Genomic DNA, 6,273 nt, shown 5'->3' on the forward strand with positions numbered 1-6,273 from the left:
TTATTCTGCACTGCTGAATAGCATGATGCAGTATCACAAGATCGTTATAACTAGCAACACATAAATAAATTAAGTTGTACACCATCCTTATACTCATAAATATAATCAGATCAGCACTTGCTGATTATGAAATCATCAAGAAACATCTGATCATATGATCTCTCACCATAACAAATGTATTTTATTAAATTACAGTTAAAGCAGCCAGAGAAAAACTAAAAGAAGAGTAAAGGGTCAAGAGCTCAAATAAAAGAGCCATTAATCACGATTCTGGTGACTTTAAATAAAACATTTAATGAAACATCAACATCTAAAACTCGGTTAATTCTCAATAAGAGCTTGTCTATGTAGATTCATGATGTCTAAAACATCCAAATGTTCAAACAAACTCTTTATTAAACGTCACTGGACTCCATAAACACAAGTTAACAATACGTTTCAGTGTTCGTCCAAACACTCAGTTGTAAAAACACAGGAAGTAACTCTGGCAAATACACACCAACTACAGTCACATGTGACACATATCTGACACAAGTTGTGTAACTATAACACATTAGTGTGTAAAAGGTTTCAATACACTTCTGTGTAAGAGGAATAACACATTAGTTGTGTTAAAGGTAATACAAAATGTGTAGTCCTTATAAACACAGAGATGTGTTAAGAATCGACACAGTTTGTGTTAAATTTGACACAACGTGTTGTCCCTGAGCACACACACTACATGTGTTAAAACTTGTGTCATTTTTAACACATCTCTTTTTAGAGTGCGTATGTTTACTCGAACCATAAACTCAGTCAGCTGATTTCACTAATTAGTTCTCTCTCCTGTCTGAATTAGCAAATCCAGGTGATTGGAACAAAATACTGAGAAGGACTTTTACTTTCTGAACCTGGACTTTACACCTCTGACTATGTCAGCCAAGAGTAAAGAAATAAACCAGAACTGGACTTAGCCTTACAATTTGCTAATTCAGACAGGAGACAGAACTAATTAGTGAAATCAGCTGACTGAGTTTATGGGTGGAATAAACATAAGGCAGGATTTTTTACTCTTTGACCCCTGGATTACCCACCTTTGCATTTACCAAAAATGAAAGTTCTTTATTACTTGCTCATGTACTGTTCACAAGTGCATATCCTAATAATAACCCAAACACTGCAGAGATGATATTTAAATTAAAACACTTAAAAAAAACATGAAGGGAAAATACCCAAGTCTGTGTGCATGATCATGTAAGCGCACACAGAAATCAAGAACCAGCGTATGAATCTCAGCAATGGTGACAAACAGCATATTCATGTAAACAGATCAAATCTGAACATTTGAAAACAAGCGACTAAAACGTCACAGAAAACAGCAGAAATAAAATAATAGCAATAAGGAAATTACTAAGACAATTAAACTCATTATTTATGATGGGAGTCATGATTGAATTTTGATTGGTGGTACCCAGAATGCACTGCAACATGCTATATAACAATGTCACCATTGTTGAGATTCACAGGCTGATTCTTGATGTCTGTGTGTCTTTACCAGAACAGCACAAACAGTGAGTGAGGACCTTGAACAAAATTAATCAGTAAGTACTTAATTAAAAGTTTCTTTTTTCTCTATAGAAGTTATCAATGTAGTTTATATATGAAGAGTTCAAATGCAAAAGCTTCTAAGTTCCATCTGAAATTTTCTTCTAGAATGATCATTTTTATCAAGCTTGTTCAATAATTTCACTTAAATGGCAACGCAAATTACCTATTAATTGTCATTTAAGTGAAATTACTTAACTTAAATACACAAGCTTTATAAAAATGATCATTCTAGAAGAAAATTTCAGATGGCAGAGACTTTTGCATCTGAAATCTTCATATCTTTGTTATCTAGAGATAATTATACAAGTAGTCAAAACACATCAAACACAACATAAGTTTATTTTCCACAATATTATGTGCTTATTTAATTAGCTAAATGTCAATCATCATCTTTATAACAGAAGATACAATACATTACAACTATCTTCCTGATACAGTATCTTCACATGTATAATGGATTGTCCTGTGTGTCATGGAACAAGCAATGCTATATATGGATAGAATCGTAATTTAAACTTTAATTTATTATTATATCTCAACTAATTTAATGTAAAGAGCTGGATACTAATTAAATAATGTCAACTATTGTAAATTTGCTGATTAGAGTTCCATAGACTAAATATTTAGACTAATTGCACGTTTATATTAATCTCTGCTTAAATATGGGTGCATGGAGGAATATAGCCAATTCCACGCTCAAGCGCATGCATAAATCTTGCCGCAAAGCACCAGTAAATGTAGGCTATTGATAATAACACACACTTTTTATACACATCTTGTTCTGAAAAAAATTAACGAGGCATTTTAATTGTTTATTAATAAACTAGTGTTTTGTAAATCAGTATCGGCTGAAAACATATCTTCACTGTAAAGTGTATATATCTACATATTTCAAGGCTACTCAAATATAGTGATAAGTTAAAATCTACCTTAAATAATTAAGGGATCATTAAACCTTTAAACAACAACCTTTACATAAAATAAAAATGGCTTAGCAGAGGCTGTTTCTTGATATTGTACACAGCAAAAACTTCTCTGCTAAGCCATTTATTTTTTGTAAATGTTGTTGTTTAAAGGTTTTAATGATACCTTAATTATTTAAGATTGATTTTAACTTATATTTGAGTAGCCTTGAAAAAAAAAAAAAAAAATGAAAAAAAAAATAAAATAAATAAATAAATAAATAAATAAATATATATATATATATATATATATATATATATATATATATATATATATATATATATATATATATATATATATATATATATATATATATATATAATATGCTGTACAAGGACAGTACTGCTATAATCAATAAAGTAAACCTATTAGGCTCTAAATGAGTTCAGCAATTCAGGTCTAATAATGATTGTCAAAAATAATAAATTTCAAGGTAAAGAGAAATATCTAAACAATGTCTTACTTTTATTCATTGGTCTAAATACATGTTTAACTCCTCTTTAACAGGATAAAATAAAGGAAGCTTGGAGAACAGAGAAGGTGAGTGAAGTATCATGTTAAAATACATGCTGCACATTTAGAAACATGAAATCATTTATAAGAAGAAAATATTAAAAAAATGTCTCGCTGGAACTCGTTTCTCTAATCTTTTTAAATAACATGTTAATGTTTTTACTCTGCAAGTCTGAGGAAAGTCACAGAGATAAAACCTGTAAACATGCCAAGATTTTATGTAAAATGTAGAACTAATAGTAATTGTTAACATGATGATGTAAAATAAACAGGGCAAGAGCTTTATTACAGCTAAACCAGAAATTACAATATTTACAGAAAAAGGATGTTAGAAAAATGAATGCGCAGTATCACATTTAAGCCTCAGAACAATAGGCCAACTTAGTTTTGTTTTTAAACTCAGAGTTTAAAACAAAAACACACTATTCAGATAAATATATTATAATAATATTACATTCATCTTTTATTTAAAATTTCTTTGTAATTAAATACAATTTCTAATTTCTTTTTTTTTTTGCCAAGTATACTGTTTAAATTAAAACATGAACACTCAAAATAATGTTTTATTATTATTATTATTATTATTAAAAAGTAAATTTTACTGTGCAATTTCTTTCATATTTTCTTCAAGTTTACCGAACTTTTATTTTGACGGGTTGTAAAGAGTTTCTGTGTGTTTGATATGACGGATGAATGACAATAGTTTTATCAAAATAAAATAGTGAAATGCTGGTGAAGTGACTCTCAGAGCAGCTCTGCGATTAAGTTCATAAGTTCATAAGTTCACATGTTTATGTTCTCATACAGTGATGCAGTTCTAATACACCCATATTTTGGAAAATGTAGTTTTAAAGTAAAAAATATAATTTTAGCCACTAGATGGCTATAGAACTACATTATATGCTATTTGCTATTTGACTAACTGAAAGATATCTTTTCACACGTTTTTTCCAGTTGGATCTAATCATAATGTAACATTATTTAAAAAAAAAAAAAATGTCAGTACAAAAAATGCTAAACTTAGACAAAAAAGTCATTTTTATTGTTAGAATTGTGATTTCATAATATTTAGATATGAATCCAACTGGAAAAAACATGTCTTTCAGTTAGTCAAATAGCAAATAGCATATAGTGGAGCTCTATAGCCATCTAGTGGCTAAAATTATATTTTTTTACTTTTAAAACTACATTTTCCAAAATATGGGCAAAAATTTTTACACTAAACCATGTCAAATTATCCATGTTATCCCCATAAATTACATTTAGAAATTTGGGTATTTTATAAAGTGAATTTTACATAAAAAACTGGTTTTGTATAAAAACCTATTTAAAAAAAAAACATTTTTAATTTATTTATATAAATTTAAAATATACCATAAATCCTCCAAAAATGTGGAGTAAAAACATTAATAAACAGAGTAAAAACTATTATTCTGTTACAAAATTACATGTTATTGACTGGGGTCTCTGGGGACCCCAAAGACCACGAAAGTCACTATTTTTTTCATGCTAACATAAAACCAGATATCATTACAATTTATTTTTTTTAATTGTAGATCTAGAAAGGGTTGAGAGACGTACAAAGTTTCATGGCATTTGGACAAAGAGAATTTTTTTTTTAAAAATTCAGCAAAAGTCATTTGCGGGTCAAAAAGACCCCGAAGAGGGTTGTTGAGGGTTGGTTTGTAAGGAAGGACTACACGCCTGCGCACATATATTCAAACGCACATACCTATAGACTGAACTCGTAATACGCATGTGCACGCCATCGGCCTTCTCACAGGTTCGCGTTTTTGAATTTTGCGCAGAAAAAATGTAAGAGTTTTCTGTTGAAATGGTGTCGTGTTGGTGGCCCCATAGTTGGTGACTGGTGATCGTTGCGACGGAGGTGAGTCAATCGGGACTAGCTTTGACAGTGCACTCTAAAAAGAGATGTGTTAAAAATGACACATGTTGTGTCCGTTTTCTTTTAACACATGTAGTGTGTGTGCTCAGGGACAACACATGTTGTGTCAAATTGAACACAATAAATGCGTAAGTCATTTTAACCCTCTGGGCTTCTTCGTACAATAGTCACACTTAGCTTCCTCCCGCCCGAAAACGGGCGAAGCCTTAAAATTTTACTTTACTTTTTCCCAGGATAACCAATCAAATATATTTTTGTTCTATAATGTTTTCTGATTATTATTTAGAATTTTTAGAATTTTTTATGATACTTTGCATTAATTATATAATTTTTATGAGCTATTTTTTCCATTAGAATTAATATATATATTTTTATTTTATTTATTTTATTTTTCAATAAATGCAACATTTCACATCAAAATAGAGTGCAGGCCTAAAAAAAAAAAAATTCAAGTGAGAAGAGCGCCATCTAGTGGCTTCAAAATGTATTAATTTGTGTCATGTCCTATAACCGCCTATAGGCGGCCTATAGCTTTTTTATTTATTTATTTGATTTATTCCCATTCGGAAAGAAAAAATGTATTACTAAGCAACCACTGAATGGAACAACACAAATTATATATCATTTTAAAGCTTAGGATCTCAGCTTTTTAATGCATCTAATTACATTTATTAACTCCTGAGTAATCCCTCTAAAACCGAGTGTACCGCCAGCAGGCACCACCTAGCTGCGAAAATATTCTTTACCATATTTTTAAAAAATCTTGCCTTGATTAACACAAAGTTGATGTCATTTGAAAGCTTAGAGTCTGAACTTTACAGTGAATGTATCCACTTTTGGGGAGGGTGTCTTATTTGCACTCTTGATGTTTTAGAGTGTCACCCCTTCATTGCTGTACACTTTTTTTTTTCAGCACAGTGGCTGATCTGTAGCTTGTACCACCAAAAGTTTCTCTGAGTTTTCCTATTTTTTTGTATTTCCCATTCATTTCCTATGTCGCCCGTTTTCGGACGGGAGGAAGCTAAGTGTGACTTTTTTTTTTTACGACCCTTTAACATATCAGAATCATCTCCTTGATTTTTTTGTGTGTTCATATAGGTAATAAAATAAAAGTCACCAAGTTTCACCCCCATCCGATGAAGCAAAAAAATTAAACAATTCGAAACGTTCAAGTTTTTGCCCGTTTTCGGGCAAAGAAGCCCAGAGGGTTAACACACAAATTGTGTCATTTTAAAAAATAAAGCGAAAAGGCCAGATGCAACAATATTAACCGTTTAATCAATAGTCGAGTACAGAATGCATGT

General features: G+C 30.6%; 1 protein-coding gene across 1 annotated transcript in view; it reads left to right on the plus strand.

Annotated features, from left to right (window-relative positions):
• The first annotated feature begins 1,501 nt into the window (after positions 1-1,501).
• The window catches only part of LOC307164216 (uncharacterized protein), a 29,605-nt gene continuing 24,833 nt past the window's right edge, over positions 1,502-6,273 (plus strand). Inside the window, exons 1-2 of the mRNA XM_079880746.1 lie at positions 1,502-1,580; positions 3,058-3,090. The gene's annotated coding sequence lies outside the window, so the exon portion shown is untranslated. The remainder of the gene's footprint in view (positions 1,581-3,057; positions 3,091-6,273) is intronic.

Source organism: Squalius cephalus (genome assembly GCF_949319135.1).
Source record: "Squalius cephalus genome assembly, chromosome: 1".
In the NCBI taxonomy this organism is placed as follows: domain Eukaryota; kingdom Metazoa; phylum Chordata; class Actinopteri; order Cypriniformes; family Leuciscidae; genus Squalius; species Squalius cephalus.